Source organism: Myotis daubentonii, chromosome 1 (genome assembly GCF_963259705.1).
Source record: "Myotis daubentonii chromosome 1, mMyoDau2.1, whole genome shotgun sequence".
Lineage (NCBI taxonomy): Eukaryota > Metazoa > Chordata > Mammalia > Chiroptera > Vespertilionidae > Myotis > Myotis daubentonii.
Window position 1 is genome coordinate 75742943 of NC_081840.1, and position 21345 is coordinate 75764287.

Genomic DNA, 21345 nt, shown 5'->3' on the forward strand with positions numbered 1-21345 from the left:
TGCACAGAACCATTTGCCAGATAGCCTCAGGCAAAGGCTAGATTAGCACCGCCCTAGAGATCCAGCACAGAAGCCCTCCCACTGCAGACACAGCGGACTCTCATAGCCAGTTAGCCTGGAGGTCAAATCACCCCCGGTATTGCTGACATCAATCAAGGCTTAAAGGCAACAAGACTGCGCACAAAGACCACTAGGGGGTGTACCAAGAAAGCATAAAAAATGCGGAGACAAAGAAACAGGACAAAACTGTCAATGGAGGATATTCAGTTCAGAACCACACTTTTAAGGTCTCTTAAGAACTGTCTAGAAGCTGCCGATAAACTTAGTAAGGCCCTCGAAAAGACTGGTGAGACCGCCGATAAATGTAATGAGATCCTCAAGAAATCTAATGAGACCCTCGATGTTATATTGGGGAACCAACTAGAAATTAAGCATACACGGACTGAAATAAAGAATATTATACAGACACCAAACAGCAGACCAGAGGAGCGCAAGAATCAAGTCAAAGATTCGAAATGCGAAGAAGCAAAACCACCCAACTGGAAAAGCAAAATGAAAACAGAATCCGAAAATACGAAGATAGTGTAAGGAGCCTCTGGGACAGCTTCAAGCACACCAACATCAGAATTATAGGGGTGCCAGAAGATGAGAGAGAGCAAGATATTGAAAACCTATTTAAAGAAATAATGACAGAAAACTTCCCCCACCTGGTGAAAGAAATAGACCTACAGGTCCAGGAAGCGCAGAGAACCCCAAACAAAAGGAATCCAAGGAGGACCACACCAAGACACACATTATTAAAACGCCAAGAGCAAAAGACAAAGAGAGAATCTTAAAAGCAGCAAGAGAAAGAAACCCAGTTACCTACAAGGGAATACCCATACGACTGTCAGCTGATTTCTCAACAGAAACTTTGCAGGCCAGAAGGGAGTGGCAAGAAATATGCAAAGTGATGAATACCAAGAACCTACAACCAAGATTACTTTATCCAGCAAAGCTATCATTCAGAACGGAAGGTCAGATAAAGAGCTTCACAGATAAGGAAAAGCTAAAGGAGTTCATCACCACCAAACCAGTATTATATGAAATGCTGAAAGGTATCCTTTAAGAAGAGGAAGAAGAAAAAAAAAAGGTAAAGATACAAATTATGAACAACAAATATGCATCTATCAACAAGTGAATCTAAGAATCAAGTGAATAAATAATCTGGTGATCATAATAGAATCAGGGACATAGAAAGCGAATGGACTGACTATTCTGGGGGGGGGGGGGGGAAAGGGGTGTGGGAGATGCGGAAAGAGACTGGACCAAAATCATGCACCTATGGAAGAGGACAGTGGGTGGGGAGTGAGGGTGGAGGGTGGGGCGGGAGCTGGGAGGAGGGGAGTTATGGGGGCGGGGAAGAGGAACAAATGTAATAATCTGAACAATAAAGATTTAATTAAAAAATAAAAAATAAAAAATGTGTTCAAAGCAACATTGTTTTGTTGACTCAAGCCTTTATTTATTTATTTATTTTTCTTTCTTTTTTTTAGTTATTAAACTAGAGGCCCGGTGCACAAAAATTTGTGCACTCAGGGGGGAGGGGGGTCCCTCAGCCCGGCCTGTGCCCTCTCGCAGTCTGGGACCCCTCGGGAGATAACGACCTGCTGGCTTAGGCCTGCTCCCGGGTGGCAGAGGGCAGGCCCAATCCCTAGGTGCAGCCCCTGGTCAGGCTCAGAGCAGGGCCAATTGGGGAGTTGGGGCGCTGCCCCCTGTCATGCACAGAGCAGGGCGATCAGGAGATTGTGATGCCACCCTCAGTCACGCTCAGGGTAGGGCCGATTGGGGGGTTGGGGCACCGCCCCCTGTCACCCACAGAGCAGGGCCCATCAGGGGGTTGGGGTGCCACCACTCTCACGCTCAGGGCAGGGCCGATGGGGAGGTTATGGCTCTACCTTATCACACACAGAGCAGGGCCCATGGGGGCGGGGGGGTTGGGACGCCACACCCTGTCACACACAGAGCCTCAGGGTGATCAGGGGGTTGGGGTGCCTTCCCCATCACAAACAGAGCAGGGTGGATAGGGAGGTTGTGGCCCCACCCCCTGTCACACAGAGCTGCAGGGCGATCAGCGGGTTTGGGCACTGCCCCCTGTCACGCTGATCCCAGTGCCGGGAGGCCTCTCGGCTCTGCTGATCCCGGTGCTGGGAGGCATATTACCCTTTTACTATATAGGGTAGAGGCCTGGTGCATGGGTGGGTGCCAGCTGGTTTGTCATGAAGGGTGTCCTGGAACAGGGTGGGGTCCCCCACTGGGGTGCCTGGCCAGCCTGGGTGAGGGGATGATGGCTGTTTGCAGCTGGTCACACACCATTCAGGGTGGTGGTCCCCACTGGGGTGCCTGGCCAGTCTGGGTGAGGGGCTGAGGGCTGTTTTCAGGCTGGGACTGAAGTTCCCAACCGCTCCTTTTTTTCTTTTTCTTTCTTTTTATTTTTTATTTTTTTTATTCTGGGCCAGCTTTAGCTTGAGACTTGGCTCCAGCTCTTAGGCCTCCGCTGCTGAAAGTGGGTTTCTGGCCTTTGCATACAATGTTGCGATCCTGCTGGCTGAAGTCCCGAGGTATTTGTTACATAGTTTCTTAAACTGCAGGCTCAGAGGCCTGCAGCCTCAGGCGGGGAACGTTGGTTTCCTCTGTCACTGAGGCAAGCAAGCCTCATGTTAGTTTCAAGCTGCCTAGCTGCCGGCTGCCATCTTGGCTGACAGTTAATTTGCATATCTCCCTGATTAGCCAATGGGAAGGGTAGTGGTTGTACGCCAATAACCATGTTTCTCTTTTATTAGATAAAGGATATTTATTGTTCAGATTATTACTGTTGTTCCTCTTTTTTCCCCCCCATAGCTCCCCTCCACCCGGTTCCCACCCCATCCTCTGCCCTTACCCCCCACCCACTGTCCTCATCCATAGGTGTACGATTTTTGTTGTCTCTTCCCCCACCCCCACACCGCTTCCCCACCCCGAGAATAGTCAGTCCACTCCCTTTCTATGCCCCTGATTCTATTACATTCACCAGTTTATTCTGTTCATAAGATTATTTACTTGATGTTAGATTCACTTGTTGATAGAAGTTTATTTGTTGTTCATAATTTGTATCTGTACCATTTTCTTCTTCTTACTCTTCTTAAAGGATACCTTTCAGCATTTCATATAATACTGGTTTGGTGGTGATGAATTCCTTTAGCTTTTCCTTATCTGTGAAGCTCTTTATCTGACCTTCCGTTCTGAATGATAGCTTTGCTGGATAAAGTAATCTTGGTTGTAGGTTCTTGGTATTCATCACTTTGCATATTTCTTGCCACTCACTTCTGGCCTGCAAAGTTTCTGTTGAGAAATCAGCTGACAGTCGTATGGGTACTCCCTTGTAGGTAACTGGGTTTCTTTCTCTTGCTGCTCTTAAGAGTCTCTCTTTGTCTTTTGCTCTTGGCATTTTAATATATTGCTCTCTCATCTTCTGGCACCCCTATAATTCTGATGTTGGTACGCTTGAAGCTGTCCCAGAAGCTAATTACACTATCTTCGTATTTTCAGATTCTTTTTCATTTTGCTTTTCCGGTTGGGTGTTTTTTGCTTCTTCGCATTTCAAATCTTTAACTTGATTCTTGCGCTCCTCTGGTCTGCTGTTGGGAGTCTGTATAATATTCGTTATTTCAGTCCGTGTATGTTTAATTTCTAGTTGGTTCTTTATCAAAACATCGAGGGTCTCACTAGATTTGTTGAGGATCTCAATAACTTTATCGGTGGCCTCTAGACAGTTCTTGAGAGACCTTTATGGTGTGGTTCTGAACTGAATATCCTCCATTGACAGTTTTGTCCTGTTTCTTTGTCTCCGCATTTTTTATGCTTCCTTGGTGCACCCCCTAGTGGTCTTTGTGCGCAGTCTTGTTGTAGTTAAGCCTTGATTGTTATAGTTAATACTGGAGGGATTTGACCTCCAGGCCAACTGGCTGTGAGAATCAGCTGTGTCTGCAGTGGGAAAACTTCTGTCCTCTAGGGAGGTGCTAATCAAGCCTTTGCCTGAGGCTATCTGGCAACTGGCTCTGGGCAGGGCTTGGGCGGGGCGGGTGGGTTGCACGGGTCAACAGGGTGGGCTTGAGAGAGCAATTATGACGGCTCTCATTTCGTCCCTAGGGGCTCTGCCTCACAGAGTCCCAGCAACCACTGCAAACCTGGGAGAGAAAGCTGCCTTCGAGTTCCGACTGAAGCCAGACAGTCCTGCTTCTCCCGTTTGAGTCTGGGTCCCTAGATACTCGCCTGGATCTGGAGCTCAGAATCTGAGACTCCCTCCTGATTGAAAACACCAACCGCGCCATCCGCTGCCAGCCCTCTCCGTGTGGACTCCCTACCTGAGTATTTCACTTCAGCACTGCATCTCCTCTGAGTCTGGGTATGATATTCTCTTTCCTCCTAGTTGTAGAATTTCCACTCAGCCAGCCTTCCTGTGGTTCTGGATGATGTCCGTTCTGTCTTTTAGGTGTATTTTGATTTGGTTGTTCAAGGCAGCAATCTCTGGCGTTAACTTATGCCGCCATCTTGGTTTTTTTTTTTCCTATCATTATTTCTTCAAATAGGTTTTCAATATCTTGCTCTCTCTCTTCCTCTGGCACCCCCATAATTCGGATGTTGGTCAGCTTGAAGTTGTCCCAGAGGCTCCTTACACTATCTTCATATTTTTGGATTCTTTTTTCTTTTTGTTTTTTTGGTGGGGTGTTTTTAGCTTCTTTGTATTTCAAATCTTTGACTTGATTCTTGCAATCCTCTAGCCTGCTATTGGAACTCTGTATAATACTCTTTATTTCAGTCAGTGTATGCTTAACTTCTAGTTGGTCCTTTTTCATATCCTCGAGGGTCTCACTAGATTTCTTGGTCTCACTAAATTTTTCGGTGGTCTCACCAGCCTTTTTGAGGGTCTTACTAAATTTATCGGTGTTTTCTAGAAAATTCTTGAAAAAATTTTTAAGTGTGGTTTTGAACTCTATTTTCAGTAGTTTTCTTTCCTCCATTTCTGTCATTTGTGACCTGTTTCTTTGTCTTCACATTTTTTATGCTTCCCTGTGTTGATAGAGTGGCTTTGTGTGCTAGGTGTCCTATAGGGCCCAGTGGCTCAGCCTTGCCAATTACCTGAGGTGGACACTCTTGGTGCTCCCCTTTGTGGGCTTTGTGCACAGTCTTATAGTTAAGCCTTGATTGTTGAAGGTATCACTGGGAGGGATTGACCTTCAGGCCTATTGGCTGTGGGAATCAGCTGTGAGAATCAGTGGGAGAACTTCTGTGTTGGAAACACCCTTCTGGTACAAGACTTGCTTCAGTGGGGCTTTGGTGCTCACTGAGTTTGCCCCCTGAGTGTGTTCCTTATCGATCGGAGGAGTTGTAATCTAGGTGGTCCCACTCTGATCACTGGGTACACTGCCTGTTGGATCTCTAAGGAGGTGCATATTTAGCCACTGCCTGAGGCTATCAAGCAGGAGCTATGGAGAATTCTGCAGATTCCCTTCTTTGTTTGGGGTTTTCCCAGATGAGGCCCAGCTGTGAAGTAATGTAAGCTGCTGGGGGTCTTGGGCTTTCTTTTGGAAGTTCTGTTTCTCTCTGACCCAGCTGCAGTTTGTTAGGTAGTTTTCAGATTGCAAAGGGCCAGGCCTTTCATATGCAAAAGACTCTGCACACAGCTTGGGTGGGGCGGGGTCTCAGGGGATTAACAGGGTGGAGCAAGCAGCTATGGCTGCTCCTCAATCCTACCCTAAGAATCCCCAAATCTCAGTGTCCCTGTAATCACCGCAAGCACCTCTGAGAGAAAGCCGCCCTCAAATTCTGACTGATGCCAGACAGTCCAGTTTCTCCCCATATGAGTCTGGGTCCCCAGAGACTAGCCTGTAACTGGAGTTAAGAGCAGTCAGGAGCTTAAGACTCCCTCCCGATTGAATAAGACAACAGCATCCACAGTTGCCAGCCCTTGCCATGTGCACCTCCGTACCTCTGCACTTCACTTCCGCACCTCCTCTGAGTCTCAGTGTGCTTTTCTCTTTCCTTCTAGTTGTAGAATTTCCACTCAGCCAGCCTTCCTGTGGTTCTGGATGATATATGTTTTGTCTTTTAGTTGTATTTTGAACTGATTGTGCGAGGCAGCAATTTCTGGTGTTTACCTATGCCGCCATCTTGGTTTCTCTCTGACACAAGCCTTTAGAAGAACGTTTGTCATTCCTGACTTTATGTCTTTTACTTCTCCTATTGATGAGTCATATGAAAGTGCTAAAAAGCAGTCTGGAGGAAAGGTTGCAGACTATATTCCTCAACTAACCAAGTTCAGTCCTGATTTGTGGGATGTATCAGTTTGTACAGTTGACGGACAGAGGCATTCTATTGGAGATACCAAAGTTCCATTTTGTCTTCAGTCCTGTGTAAAACCTTTGAAATACACCATTGCGGTTAATGACCTTGAAACAGAATATGTGCATCAATATGTTGGGAAAAAGCCAAGTGGATTAAGATTCAGCAAACTGTTTTTAAATGAAGATGATAAGCCACATAATCCTATGGTAAATGCTGGAGCAATTGTGACTTCATTAAAAAAGGATTGGTGGTGATCCTCAGGAAATGGGGCAAGAGGCAGAACAAGTGTTCAAAGGATTAGCAGATAGTGGGAAAAAAGGAACAAAAGGAGGATTTGGACAAAAGGAACCTGCTGCATAAATTCTTACCTATTAAACATGTAGGAAACTGCCAATATTTAACATTTTAAACAAAGCTATATATATAAATACCTTCATACAAGAAATGTCATTTTGTATATAAAAAGAACATAATAAATAAAACATTGAGGTACAAAAAAAAAAAAAGAATCTCCTAGACTCTAGGGCAGGGGTGGGCAAACTTTTTGACTCGAAGGCCACAATGGGTTCTTAAACTGGACAGAAGAAGGAGCTGCGGCCATGTTTCCCGACGTTGCCATGTTAACACTGCTGCCGGTGAAGGAGCGGAGCGGAGAGCAAGAGAACCCTCCACTCTTTCGGCTCCGCAGGCCGGATAGAACAGCCGAACGTTATGGCCCACACGCGGGCCGGATCCGGCCCGTTCGGCTGTTCTATCCTCCGGCCCGTGGAACCGAAAAAGTAGAGGGTTCTCTTGCTCTCCGCTCCGCTCCTTCACCAGCAGCAGTGTTAACATGGCAACGTCGGGAAACATGGCTGCATCTCCTTCTTCTGTCCAGTTTAAGAACCCATTGTGGCCCTGGAGTCAAAAAGTTTGCCTACCCCTGCTCTAGGGCCTAGAGCAAGCATGTCAAATTCAAAGGATAATATGGCCCAAATAAACGGGGTTTAAGTTTATGTGGGCTACAAAAAACACAACATTTTCATGGAAATGTAAGCTTATTCCAATAGAGACATGCTGAATACAAATGGCTGAAATAAATGAGTAATCCTATCTAATAAAAGAGAAACATGGTAATTAGCATACAACCGCTACCCTTCCCATTGGCTAATCTGGGCAATATGCAAATTAACTGCCAGCCAAGATGGTGGCCAGCAGCCAGGCAGCTTAAAGTGAACATGAGGCTTGCTTGCTTCAGTGATGGAGGACTCCAACGTTCCCCGCCTGCCTTGCCGGCCTCTGAGCTTGCAGTTTGAAACATTTTGTTACAAATATAGAAGCTAAACAAAACCCCAGAAATCTGCTTTCAGCCAGCCAGGATCTCAGAGCTGGAGTTGATACAGAGTTTCGATTATAGAACCCAAACAAACCAGATACCTGCTTTCATCAGCAGAGGCCTCAGAGCTGGAGCCAGAGCTAAAGCTGGCCCAGAATTTAAAAAAAAGAAAAAAAAGGAGTGGTTGGGAGCTTCAGTCACCCGCCAGCCTGAAAACAGCCCTCAGCCCCTCACCCAGACTGGCCAGGCACCCCAGTGGGGACCCCCACCCTGATCCAGGACACCCTTCAGGACAAACCAGCCACCCCCACCTGTGCACCAGGCCTCTATACTATACAGTAAAAGGGTAATATGCCTCCCGGCACCGGGATCAGCGTGACAGGGGGCAGTGCCCAAACCCCCTGGTCGCCCTGCGGCTCTGTGTGTGACAGGGTGCGGAGCCCCAACCCCCTGATCGGCCCTGCTCTGTGTGTGACAGGGTGCAGCACCCAACCCTCCACCCCCATGGGCCCTGCTCTGTGTCTGATGGGGTAGAGCCATAACCTCCCCATCGGCCCTGCCTTGAGTGTGACAGTGGTGGTGCCCCAACCCCCTGATCGGCCCTGCTCTGTGGGTGACATGGGACGGTGGGCCAACTCCCCTATCGGCCCTACTCCATGAGTGACAGGGGGGAGCTCCCCAACCCCCTGATGGGCCCTGCTCTGTGCGTGACAGGGGGCATCGCCCCAACCCCCTGATCGGCCCTGCTCTGTGTGTGACAGAGGCAGTGCCCCAACCCCCTGATTAGCCCTGCTCTGTGCGTGACAGGGGGTGGCGCCGCAACCTCCCCATTGACCCTGCCTTGAGTGTGACAGAGGGCAGTGCCCCAACCCCCCAATCGGCCCTACCCTGAGCATGACTGAGGGTGGTATTGCAACCTCCCAATCCACCCTGCTCTGTGCATGACAGGGGGCGGCGCCCCAACTCCCAATCGGCCCTGCTCTGAGCCCGACCAGGGGCTGTACCTAGGGATTGGGCCTGCCCTCTGCCACCCGGGAGCAGGCCTAAGCCAGCAGTTCAGACGTTATCTCCTGAGGGGTCCCAGACTGTGAGAGGGCACAGGCTGGGCTGAGGGACTCCCCTCCCCCCCACGAGTGCACAAATTTTTGTGCACCTGGGCTCTACTCCCATCTAATAAAAGAGAAACATGGTAATTAGCGTACGACAGCTACCCATCCCATTGGCTAATCTGGGCGATATGCAAATTAACCGCCAGCCAAGATGGTGGCCAGCAGTCAGGCAGCTTAAAGTGAACATGAGGCTTGCTTGCTTCAGTGATGGAGGACTCCAACGTTCCCTGCCTGCCTTGCCGGCCTCTGAGCTTGCAGTTTGAAACATTTTGTTACAAATATAGAAGCTAAACAAAATCCCAGAAACCTGCTTTCAGCCAGCCAGGATCTCAGAGCTGGAGTTGATACAGAGTTTCGATTATAGAACCCACACAAACCAGATACCTGTGTTCAGCAGCAGAGGTCTCAGAGCTGGAGCCAGAGCTAAAGTTGGCCCAGAATAAAAAAGAAAAAAGAAAAAAAGGAGTGGTTGGGAGCTTCAGTCACCCGCCAGCCTGAAAACAGCCCTCAGCCCCTCACCCAGACTGGCCAGGCACCCCAGTGGGGACCCCCACCCTGATCCAGGACATCCTTCAGGTCAAACCAGCTGGCCCCTACCCGTGCACCAGACCTGTATGCTATATATAGTAAAAGGGTAATATGCCTCCCAGCACCGGGATCAGCGGAGCCAAGAGGCCTCCCGGCACCGGGATCAGCGTGACACGGGGCAGGGCCCAAACCCCCTGATCAGCCCTGCTCTGTGTGTGACAGGATGCGGTGCCCCAACCCTCCCCCTCCCCCCACGGGCCCTGCTCTGTATGTGACGGGGTAAAGCCATAACTTTCCCATCGGCCCTGCCCTGAGCGTGAGAGTGGCGGCGTCCCAACCCCCTGATCGGCCCTGCTCTGTGGGTGATAGAGGGTGGTGCCCCAACCCCCTGATCTGCCCTGCTCTGTGTGTGACGGGTTGGTGCCCCAACTCCCCTATTGGCCCTACTCTGTGAGTGACAGTGGGGAGCTCCTCAACCCCCTGATCGGCCCTGCTCTGTGCATGACAGGGGGCAGCGCCCCAACCCCCTGATCGGCCCTGCTCTGTGTGTGACAGAGGCAGTGCCCCAAACCCCTGATTAGCCCTGCTCTGTGCGTGACAGGGGGTGGCGCCGCAACCTCCCCATTGACCCTGCCTTGAGTGTGACAGAGGGCAGTGCCCCAACCCCCCAATCGGCCCTACCCTGAGCATGACTGAGGGTGGCATCGCAACCTCCCAATCCACCCTGCTCTGTGCATGACAGGGGGCGGCTCCCCAACTCCCCAATCGGCCCTGCTCTGAGCCCAACCAGGGGCTGTACCTAGGGATTGGGCCTGCCCTCTGCCACTTGGGAGCAGGCCTAAGCCAGCAGGTCGGTCATTATCTCCCGAGGGCTCCCAGACTGCAATAGGGCACAGGCCAGGATGAGGGACCCCCCTCCGCCTCCAGGGCACAAATTTTTGTGCACCAGGCCTCTAGTCATTAACATAAAATAATAGAACATTTTAATAAAAATTAGTATTTTTTCTTGAATAAAACTTACCGCACACTGAATAACCACACAAATTTATAAGTGTAATGCAATAAACCTATTTTTCTTGTTCTCCAAAAGTCAAATATTTTCTGTTGCACTCACCAAACAGTGCAGTCCAAGAATAATGACATGGCAAACAGTAAGGATTTATAAATCTACTAGAGGCCTGGTGCACAAAATTTGTCCAGGGGGGGCAGGGGCTGTCTCTCAGCCCAAGCTGCACCCTCTCCATTCTGGGACCCCTCAAGGGATGTCCAACTGCCTGTTTAGGCACAATCCCGGTGGGATAGGATCTAAACAGGCAGTCAGACATCCCTCTCACAATCCAGGACTGCTGGCACCCAACCGCTCACCTGCCTGCCTGCGTGATTGCCCCTAATCGCTTCTGCCTGCCAGCCTGATCACCCCCTATCCACTCCCCTGTCAGCCCAATTGCCCCTAACTGCCCTCCCCTGTCAGCCTGGACGCCCCTAACTGTCGTCCTCTGCAGGACTGGTCACCCCCAACTGCCCTCCCCTACTGGCCTGGTAGCCCACAACTGTCCTCCCCTGCAAACCTGGTCACCCAACTGCCCTCCCTGCTGGCCCCAGTCACCCCTAACTTCCCTCCCTTGCCAACCTGGTTACCACTAACTGCCCTCCCCTGCAGGCCTCAGTTCCCCAACTGTCCTCCCCTGCTGGCCTGATTGCCCACAACTGCCCACCCCTCAGGCCTGGTCCCTGCCAACTGCCCTCCCCTGCCAGCCATCTTTTTGTGGCCATCTTGTGTTCACATGGGGGCAGCCTTCTTTGACCACATGGGAGTGGCCATCTTGTGTGTTGGAGTGATGGACAATTTGCATATTACCTCTTTATTAGATAGGATTATGTCAACTGGATACCAAATGAGCTGAACCCCAAAATGGTGAGAGTACCCAGGTTCAGTGAGTCAGAGGTTTTAAGGACTCCAGGCAGGCTTTTTCAGGGTGGGAAGAAAGAGAGAAAGAAAGAAAGAAAGAAAGAAAGAAAGAAAGAAAGAAAGAAAGAAAGAAAGAAAGAAAGAAAGAAAGAAAGAAAGAAAGAAAGAAAGAAAGGAAGGAAGGAAGGAAGGAAGGAAGGAAGGAAGGAAGGAAGGAAGGAAGGAAGGAAGGAAGGAAAGAAAGAAAGAAAGAAAGAAAGAAAGAAAGAAAGAAAGAAAGAAAGAAAGAAAGAAAGAAAGAAACTGATAAGAGGAAAGCAGGACACTTGAGGGAGCTGGGAGCCTGGACTCTGCAGTCTCCACCAGAGCCACAGACCTTGTCCTCTCCTGAGAAGAGCTAAGCAGTTAATTCAAGGACTTTGTTTTAGATCCAAGTGCTGAGAATTCTCTCCAAAGAAGCAGCACCTACAGTTGTAATACAAACCAGATCTTGGTAAGACCTTGGTACAGGTGAGGACCAGGTTATCAGAAAGCAATGGGAGAAAAAGGGTGGAGTGGGGGAAATCAGGGAAGGTTTCAAAACAAAGATTACTTTGGGGACCACTTTTAAGGATACTAGTAAATAGGTGTTTTTTTATTAGGCGTAGGGCAACGGTTCTCAACCTGTGGGTGCGACCCCTTTGGCGGTCGAATGACCCTTTCACAGGGGTTGCCTAAGACCATCCTGCATATCAGATATTTACATTAAGATTCATAACAGTAGCAACATTACTGTTATGAAGTAGCAAGAAAAATAATTCTGTGGTTGGGTCACAACATGAGGAACTGTATTTAAAGGTCCAGAAGGTTGAGAACAACTGGCGTAGAGGGAGGGCAATACAGATTAAAAAAAAAATAAAAGTCTAGAAGGAGAAATAGATGCTCCTGGTAGAGCACTGTGTATTTAGAAAATGACAAATTCCTCCATGTGACTGGGAGGAGGTGAGGGATGCCACAGAAAAGAAAACTGTAGGCCCAAATAGAGGTACCTTCAATACCAAGCAAAAGACTTCAATATGTAAAAGATATAGACAGTTTCTTTGAACTCAAGGGGTGGAAGAACATAAACAATGGAAAGGAACTTCCATTGTTTTCCCATTATGCACACAAGGAGACTGAAGGTCACAGCAGTCCCAAGGTTAGACAGCACCTTGGCAGCAGAAACAGAAACCAGCCTCAGGTTCCCAACTTCCAGGGCAGTGTCCTCACTACACTGTCCTGCCTGGTGTGCCCTGGGTGGGAAACATGCCCCCAGGATGTGCATCCAAAGGACTGCAATATCTCTTGAAATTGATCTCTTCTTCTAGCTCTGATTTCTCCGCGAGTTCTCCCACTGCCTTTCCTGCTATGAAGTGTGGTGGGAGAAGGCAGGATAACTGTGCTGCTGACCCCATCTGTGGAGATCCGGGGTTTTGGGACTCATACTTGAGGTACCATCAGGTGTAGTTCAACTGAAGCAGCTGGGGTGAGGGAAGTGGAGGCAGGGAGGGAATGAGTGGCTCGGGCTCCCACCTCCAAGCTCTGGGTGCATTGGTTAATTCTACTAAAGACGCTGGAGGAAGGGGAGCAGCTTAGGAGGAAGAGGTCCCCAGGAGAATAACTACTCCAAGCAGCATCTCTCCCTCTCTTTAAGAAGCCTCACATGCTGGCTCCATCAGGAAGTAAAGTCTTGAGAACACTCATTTGCTTAGAACTTTTTGGGGTCTCACATTTTCCATCTCTTGCTTTCCTCCTTGAGTTAATCATCGGGACTGGTGCAATGAGCACAGTAGTGCTTCTTTTCCCAAATCTGGAAGATATTGTCAAGAACCAACCACATGGATGAGGACATCCATGCAGGCATTTCAAGTGAAGAGAATTCAGTTTTAACCAGTTCAGGGAACAAGTCTCATATCTAATTAAGTGGAGCCTTTTATTGACTTGCTAAGTCCAACCTTCTGACCTACTGGCTAACCTGCTGTAAGCTGTGTATTAAACAGTCCTGATGCCTTCTTTCATTGCACTCTGATCTGGAAGGAGTTCCCTCTCTCTGAATATGAGTTTCACTTCTCCCGAAAGGCTAACACTTAATCCCTCTCTGCTATTCTGGTACTTCTCATAAACTCAACTCTAATTTCCTCCCCCCCCCCGCCCCATTTTTTCCAGGTTATCTCTCACAGAGGATCTAGAAAAGCAGACCTCAGCAGTGCTATGGCTGTTTTATATGAGCAAGAGAGAGAGTACCCTCTGTCAGCAAGCATGTGTGTGAGCATAAGTGTTGGTGCAGGGAACCCAGCCCCCTCCACCAGCTGGAACTCCAGGCCTCTGTCAGCAGGTCATTCAGTGACTGTTGGCCAAACCATGTGACTTCTCTGAGCCTTATAGCCTTAATCCCTCTCTGTTATTCTGGTACTGCCCCAAACTCAACTCTACTTTTCCCCCCTTTTTCCCAGTTTATATCTCACAGAAGATATAGAAAAGCAGATCTCAGCAGTGTTATGGTTGTTTTATCTGAGCAGGAGAGAGTATCTCACTGTCATCAAGCACATGTGTGAGCGTAATTGTTCCTGCAGGACACCCAGCCCCCTCCCTGTACTGGGACACATGGCCTCTATCAGCAGGTCATGCAGTGACTGTGGCCCAACCATGTGACTTCTCTGAGCCTTAGAATCATTTTCTGGGAACCAAGATGGCGGCATAGGTAAACACCGGAGATTGCTGCCTCGCACAACCACTTCAAAAATACAACTAAAAAACGGAATGGACATCACCCAGAACCACAGAAAGGCTGGCTGAGGGGAAATTCTTCAACTAGAAGGAAAGAGAACAGCATACCGAGACTCAGAGGAGGTGCAGTGCGGAAAATACAAAGGTGCGGAGTGCGCGCGGAGCGGGCTGGTGGCTGAGGGTGTGGTTGTCGTTTTCAATCAGGAGGGAGGCTCAGGCTCTGAGCTTCAGTTCCAGGCGAGTCTCTAGGGACCCAGACTCAAACGGGAGAAGCAGGACTGTCTGGCATCAGTCAGAACGCGAGAGCAGCTTTCTCTCCGAGGTTTGCAGTGGTTGCTGGGACTCTGAGAGGCAGAGCCTCTGGGGACGGGACTGAGAGCAGCCATAACTGCTCCCTCTACCTGCCCTGTTGATCCTGTGCGACCTGCCCCACCCAAGCCCTGCACAGAGCCAGTTGCCGGATAGACTCAGGCAAGGGCTAGATTAGCACCTCCCCAGAGGACAGAAGTTTTCCCACTGCAGACACAGCTGATTCTCACAGCCAGTTGGCCTGGAGGTCAAATCCCCTAGTATTAACTACAACAATCAAGGCTTAACTACAACAAGACTGCGCACAAAGACCCCTAGGTGGTGCACCAAGGAAGCATAAAAAATGCGGAGACAAAGAAACAGGACAAAATTGTCAATGGAGGATATACAGTTGAGAACAACAGTTTTAAGTTCTCTCAAGAACTGTCTAGAGCCGAAACCGGTTTGGCTCAGTGGATAGAGCGTCGGCCTGCAGACTGAAAGGTCCCAGGTTCGATTCCGGTCAAGGGCATGTACCTGGGTTGCGGGCATATCCCCAGTAGGAGATGTGCAGGAGGCAGCTGATCGATGTTTCTCTCTCTCATCGATGTTTCTAACTCTCTATCTCTCTCCCTTCCTCTCTGTAAAAAAATCAATAAAATATATTAAAAAAAAAAAAGAACTGTCTAGAAGCTGCCAATAAACTTAATGAGCTCTACAAGAAATCTAATGCGACCCTCGATCTTGTGATAAAGAGCCAACTAGAAATTAAGCATACACGGACTGAAATAAAGATTATACAGACTCCCAACAGTAGACCAGAGCAGCGGAAGAATCAAGTTAAAGATTTGAAATGTGAAGAAGCAAAAAACACCCAACCGGAAAAGCAAAATGAAAAAAGAATCCGAAAATACGAAGATAGTGTAAGGAGCCTCTGGGACAGCTTCAAGCCCACCAACATCAGAATTATAGGGGTGCCAGAAGATGAGAGAGAGGAAGATATTGAAAACCTATTTGAAAAAATAATGACAGAAAACTTCCCCCACCTGGTGAAAGAAATAGACTTACAAGTCCAGGAAGCGCAGAGAACCCCAAACAAGAGGAATCCAAAGAGGACCACACCAAGACACATCATAATTAAAATGTCAAGAGCAAAAGACAAAGAGAGACTCTTAAAAGCAGCAAGAGAAAGAAACCCAGTTACCTACAAGGGTATACCCATACGACTGACAGCTGATTTCTCAACAGAAACTTTGCAGGCCAGAAGGGAGTGGCAAGAAATATTCAAAGTGATGAATGCCAAGAACCTAAAACCAAGATTACTTTATCCAGCAAAGCTATCATTCAGAATTGAAGGTCAGATAAAGAGCTTCACAGATAAGGAAAAGCTAAAGGAGTTCATCCCCACCAAACCAGTATTATATGAAATGCTGAAAGGTATCCTTTAAGAAGAGGAAGAAGAAGAAAAAGGTAAAGATACACATTATGAACAACAAATATGCATCTATCAACAAGTGAATCTAAGAATCAAGTGAATAAATAACCTGATGTACAGAATGAACTGGTGATTATAAGAGAATCAGGGAAATAGAAAGGGAATGGACTGACTATTCTTGGTGAGGAAAGGGGTGTGGGAGATGCGGGAAGAGACTGGACAAAAATCGTGCACCTATGGATGAGGACAGGGTAGGGAGTGGGGGCGGAGGGTGGGGTGGGAGCTGGGAGGAGGGGAGTTATGGGGGGGAAAAAAGAGGAACAAATGTAATAATCCGAACAATAAAGATTTAATTTATAAAAAAAAAGAATCATTTTCTGAGAAATGAAAGCGTGAAGAAAGATGATTTCTAAGGTTGCACTCAGTTAAAACAATTTTTCAGTGTTTTCTGTTTCTAAAAATCTTCCTCTCAGTACTTCCCAGAAAGGAAGATTGGATCTCAATATAACATTTATTTCCATAGTTTTCAAAGAGCCAAAGTTGCTATTGTGGCAGTATTCACCAAGTAATTGCCTTCAGTTTAAATAAAAAACAAATTCATTCACACAGAAACACAGAAAGGGAGAGAAAAATTCTTATTTACCTCCACTCCCACACTCCTGAATTCCTGTCAAAATGTCAGCAAAAAATGAATTTTTACCCCAATATGGATTTTGTATATATTCATACTTTAAAAAATGTATAAACCCCTATCTTTTAATTAAAAAACATAATGTCTTCAAAATAGAAGTTTAAAGCTTTTTTTTAATTATTATTTATTTATTTATTTATTATTTTTTTAAAGTTTTTTTTTTTTTTGAAGTTTAAAGCTTTAATTGTAGAGCTGAGGTGGCACAAAAAATAAGTATTGCAATTTAATACACTAATTTATTATATGTTGATACCTATAGTTGGAGAAAACCATGTCAGCCTGTCTATGGTTCCATAAATTCATTGGGTAAATGAAAATTTCAAGAGTACAGTCTTATCAGAGACCCAGAAATTAGTTATAAATCTAGAAATAGAGTTCATAGAACTAGAGGTTTTCATTAATAAATTTTGGGAATAAGTCAATAGTAAGTAATTATTCAATTAGAATGTTCCAGTGTATATGTCTCTAAGTTACCAAGTGGGTGGTAAATATTGAGAAAGACACAAAATAATAAAATTCCAGATAAATAAGTAAAAATATGTTACTTATATTTTCAGTATCTATAAAAACATTGATTTTTAGTGCATAATTCTCCACATTTTTGTCTACGCTATGTTCATGTTTTTATAACATGCTTGGGGCCCAGTGCACAGATGTGTGCACCTTGAAAGGAACTGTGGGCCATGAGGTTGTGATGGGCAAAGGAGTGGGTCTTGGCCCATCCTCCAAGCCCCAGACCAGCTCCTCCCACCACGGCACTTTGTCCTGTCTGTCAGCAGCCCCGCTCCCACCACTGTTGCTCCCACGTGCTGACGGTGCTGGCCCCACTTGCACCCACTGACAGTGCTGCCCTGATCACCCCTCAAACTTTCATTTGCCAATTGTGTAACAGTGTATGTACATTTATTGGGGAAACTAGAAAATACTAATATTCTCTGAGAATAATCCACTTTGATCCTAAGAATAAGATTGAATTCCTCTTCCTCCAGTTTTCTGTAAAAGTTGACCCAGACCCACTTCCAATCATTGCATCAATTCTTCCATGCTCCTCTCTCTGTTCTTTTCTAACTAGTATATAATAATTCCACCTTTAGCCACAAACTAACTAATTCTTAGGGAATTAGGTCTGTCTCCCTTCACCTCAGGGCAAAACTGCTCTCAACTGCCCTCCTTATAGCCAGCTGATTTATCAACTTGAATTCTTAGAATCTTGTCTTTAACAAACCTCTGATTGACCCTCCCCTGGGCTCAGAAGACCCTCTTTGCCCAGGCCAGTGTGGTTCTGTTGGTTGAGCGTCATCCCATGCTTCAAAAGGTTGCCAGTTTGATACCTGGTCAGGGCATATACCCAGGTTGTGGGTTTATTTCTGGTCTTGGTGCATACAGGAGGCAACCAATGGATATTTCAGTCTCATGTCAATGTTTCTCTCTCTCTCTCTCTCTCTCTCTCTCTCTCTCTCTCTCTCTCTCCCCCTCCATTCCTTTCTCTCTAAAATCAATAAAACATATTTTTTAAATTCCATCTTCTTCATAGGCTTCCTATCTTACTGTCTCATCTCAGTGAACTGTAGCTCCTATTCCTTCCCCATGGATGCTACATCTCCTTTTAGGGAGGACTTGAGTATGTCTTAATGGTCTCTGTGTGCCAGGACCTAGCACTGTGCCTTGTACCCAGAGGAGCTCATGCAATGTTTTTTATTCAATTAATTAATAAATGAATGAGAGTGTGAATGGATATTGCATTCTATGACTGATAGAAAGGTAAGTACTCAGAGTCTTAAGGGATATGAAAGAATGGTTGAGGCAGGAAGTTGTGTTCAGGAAACATTGATTTTCCAAAAGAATGGATTGACAACAAATGTGAGATTAATAAAGAAGAGAAAAGAAAAGATATAATGTAGGTGGCTGAGGATATTGGACTCATGATGTCCTGTCACTAGCCCAGCAGGTCACTGTCCTTTTAGTCTCATTTGCCCTTTTAGCCTAATTTGTCCTACCATACCTTTTGCCCTGGGCAGGAGCCTTGTTGGCAGAGATGATGATAGGCCTAAGTCCCCTGTTGTTGGTCTTCATGCTGGGGCCCTGTCTGACCCCACAGACCCTGGCTCAGGATGACTACAGGTACAGACACTTCCTGGACCAGCACTATGAGTGCTGCAGACCAAGATCAACAGTAATTGATATAAATGTGAGAAGTCTGGCAGAAGGCTGACCAGGACTCTTTTTGATATTCACAGGGTGAATATCTACATTTTATTACCTGCTGCTGACTCAGTGGCCTAAAGCAAACTCCCCCAAGACCTGACAATCTTACTGTTTGCTAAACATTACCATTGATATGTCTGTTTGCATTCCTAAAGGCAATTGTGTATTCTAGCTAATAAAAACAGCTGGGAATGGAGCAAAGGAGAGAGCTTGACCATCATGGTTAGGCTGTCCTCTGGTTCCCCCGGTAATTATAAATATTAATATTCCATCTTGTGTGTATCATTTGCGCGTCAGCCCTCCCTTCAAGTCTTTGAACCCGTGAAAGCCACGCTGGCCGTGGACTCTGGCAAATTTGCGTCCGAAGCATGGGACTTGAAGGGAAAGGATTCGCCAGAGCGGAAACATATCACCGGACCTGGTGGTGGAAGTTTAACTGCGTGCAAAACTCGTGTCAGCTGCGGAAGCCCGCGGATCCGTAAGTGCGTGAGTGATTTCTTTTGTTTCAACCAGATCAAAATGGGGCAGAATTTGTCAAGAGAGGAGAAACTTTCCTATAGACTTCTGACTTGCTTATTAAAGGATAAGGGAGTTGCAGTTTCAGAAGACCTTCTTTTACAGTTTCTAAAGTTTATTATACAATATAATCCATGGTTTTCTGATGAGGATACATTGGATATTGAATGTTGGGAACGGGTAGGTCAGAACTTGAAAGAAGCTCAACAGCAGGGAAGGAATTTGCCCCCAAATTGTTTCTCCTTGTGGGAAACAGTATTGCATTTGCTAGAGCCTTTCAAGGAAGAAAGACCTCCTCGCCTTGCACCCTCCGCTCCTAAAGAGAAGCAGAAAGATAAATTGGAGGAGTGGCCTTCATGTCCTGATTCTGAAACATTTAAATCGCCACTAACAGAATCACCTATGCAAAAAGCCACCTGAAAAGGATTAAAAGACATGACAGTAGAAGATAGACTTACTTTTCCTATTATACAGGTAGCTAATCCACAATTCCCAAATCAAATAATAAGACAGCATGAAAGATTTGACTTTAAAATGACAAAGGCCTTGCGTGATAGTGTAGTACAGAATGGTGCAAATGCTCCATTTACTGGAGAAATTATAACTAATATTTCTGAAGCGTTCCTAGCTCCTTATGATTGGTATTCTCTAGCCCATGCAACTCTGGATGGAGGAGATTATTTGCTCTGGAAAGGAGAATTTTTTGAGAAATGTCAAGAGCAAGCTTCTTCGAATCTCAGGCAGAATGTTCCCATAACTTTTGAGATGCTTGCAGGACAGGGACAATTTAGTGATGTTCAAAACCAGCTCCAATACGTCTAGCAGGCGTATGAGCAAATTAGACTTTGTGGACGAAAAGCCTGGTGGACTTTACCAGCAAAAGGGGAACCTGAAAAAGCCTTTAGTAAGTGCATGCAGGGTCCCACTGAGTCATTCTCTGATTTTGTAGCTCGCCTCACTTGAGCAGTGAGAAGGCAGATTCAACATGAGACAGCATGAGATATTTTGACTCAGCAATTAGCTTATGAAAATGCAAATGCTGATTGTAAGAAATGTTTAATGCCTCTAAGAAAAAATAGTACCATTACAGAAATGATTCGAGCATGTCAGAATGTAGGGTCAGGCATTCTTCAGGCAAGCTTACTAACTGCCACAATTACAACAAGAAACAAATTATGTTTCAATTGTGGACAACAAGGACATTTTAAAAAGGAATGTAAGCAACCAAAAAATGGCGCTCAGGGAGAAGGGATAAACATTCTGCCTCCCAACTCAGGTAATGCAGGTCTATGTCCCAGATGTAAAAAGGGGAGTCATTGGGCCAATCAATGTAGATTTAAATTTCATAGAAACGGCCAGCCATTAAATCAAGACATAGGAAATGGCCAGCCGCAGGGAAATGGCCTGAAGGGCTTCCCCCAGCCCTGTTATTAAATAAGGGGGCTGTCAGAACCACCCTGTCAGAACCACAATAGATTTCCTCCTTCAAGTAACTCCAGAAAGAAATGCTAACTTTGATCTTAATAGCACAATAGCAATCACCCTGATCCCCGATATGGCTAGACAAGTTATTCCTATAGGAATTTGGGGGCCTGTGCCACCAGGAATGTCAGGTTTAGTCCTAGGAAAAATTGAAAATATGCTAAAAGGACTAATTGTTTTTCCTGGAGTCATAGATTCAGAATATAAGGGAGAAATCAAAGTAATTCTAGAATGCAAACATATTCAGCTTTTGCTTTTACCTGTTAAAGTGGAAAGATGAGGAAGGACAAACAGGATGGTTTCAGCCTTATATCGTCTCTGGAATTGCAGTCAACTTATGGGGAGGAGACATTTTAGAAGGTTTACAAGCTTGTATTATTACTGGCAAAAGACAACAGTTAATAACTCAAATAGGATATCAAGCTGATCAAGGTGTAGGAAAAGATTTTTCCCTGAAGTTAGGGAGGGAATAAAACCCCTTAACTAAGTGCCAGGCGGGTAGTTAATCACTTCAACTACGAACAATCATGCTTAAGCTACATAATCTTTACTCCCTGGAATGGAGATAAGAAATGCCCTAACCTTTGGAATAGAAATTGATAGGATTAAACTCAACTGGTATAAATACAGATGTAACAAGACAATAAAACACAGAACCTGGCTGGAGAACGTAGTGAGAGAACGTGTCAAGAGAACCTGGACAGAACTTGGCTGGAGATCCTGGACAGAACCTGGCTACTGAACCTGGCTGGAGAACCT

The 21345-nt window shown here is 46.3% G+C and overlaps 1 protein-coding gene and 1 pseudogene across 1 annotated transcript in view; both read left to right on the top strand.

Moving 5' to 3' along the window:
* Positions 1–21345, top strand: part of LOC132239709 (ribonuclease 4-like) — a 195621-nt gene that overhangs the window by 77447 nt on the left and 96829 nt on the right. The window lies entirely within an intron of this gene.
* Positions 18305–21345, top strand: part of LOC132239730 (angiogenin-like) — a 48223-nt pseudogene continuing 45182 nt past the window's right edge.